This window comes from Gavia stellata, chromosome 6, assembly GCF_030936135.1.
Source record: "Gavia stellata isolate bGavSte3 chromosome 6, bGavSte3.hap2, whole genome shotgun sequence".
NCBI classification, from domain to species: Eukaryota; Metazoa; Chordata; class Aves; order Gaviiformes; family Gaviidae; genus Gavia; species Gavia stellata.
The window spans coordinates 14,552,189-14,553,244 of NC_082599.1; the positions used below are offsets into that span (position 1 = coordinate 14,552,189).

Sequence of the window (1,056 nt, forward strand, 5' to 3'; positions counted from 1 at the left end):
TAGTGCTGAGTAGAAGGGAAAGATCACCTCCTCCCTCGACCTACTGGAAATACTCTGACTGCTGCAGCCCAGGAGACCCTTCGCCTTCTTTGCTGCAAGGGCACATTGCTGGCTCACGTTCAACTTGCTGTCCAGGAGGAGCCCCAGATGATCCTTTTCTGCCAATCTGCTTTCCAGGGAGGCCCCCTGCACGTGGGGGTTGCATCTCCCCAGGGGCAGGACTTTACTCTCCTCTCCTTGTTAAACATCACGAGGTTCCTGACCCATTTCTCCCTCCAGTCTGTCGAGGTCCCCCTGGACGGCAGCACCACCCACTGGCGTACCAGCTGCTCCCCTGAAACAGGTGTCAAAAATGAGAACTGCGTTGGCCGGGAATCGAACCCGGGTCAACTGCTTGGAAGGCAGCTATGCTCACCACTATACCACCAACGCTCTGTTACAACAGCTCTTGTGGCTGAATTCTTCCTTCTCTTCTAGTTTCCATCCATTCCTGGTTTAACCACAGGGCTTACTAACTGCTCACCACAAGCACAAAAAAAGACTACTGATGGAAACATTCAAGTTTTCTCCACAGCTGCCAAGGCTACTAGAAAACTTTTTTCTTCTCTTTTTTGGTTTCTTTTTTAACAATGAAAAAAATTATGGCATCATTCACTGAAATATTTCCAACGTCCTGATTTGTTTAAAAGAAATTCCAAATAAAAGGACTAAAACCTTCAGAAACAGCACTGCAGATAATAGCACAATTGGAAAAAAGGCCAGCCAACAGTTCCAGTCTGATCAAACAAGCATCCTCATTTCACCATTTTTAGTAAAAGAAATACTCTTGTCAGCATTAACATTAAACTATGATGAGCTTTTTCTTTCATGTTTGAAAGTTAGGTGGAAAAAATTGTAATGAATGTCGTATGTTTTCCTTTCCCTCAGCTACTGCTTCTACTCTCTTCTCAGTATCATCCAAAGAAACACAGGATCACATGGAAAATATAGCTGAAAATAAACTGAATAGATTTACAGAAGGTTGATATTTGAAAGGGGATTATCTGAAACACAAGT

General features: G+C 43.8%; 1 non-coding gene across 1 annotated transcript; it reads right to left on the bottom strand.

Annotated features, from left to right (window-relative positions):
* Positions 1-360: 360 nt before the first annotated feature.
* Positions 361-432, bottom strand: TRNAG-UCC (transfer RNA glycine (anticodon UCC)). Its single transcript has one exon. It is a non-coding gene; the product is annotated as a tRNA-Gly (tRNA).
* Between the last annotated feature and the right edge of the window lie 624 nt (positions 433-1,056).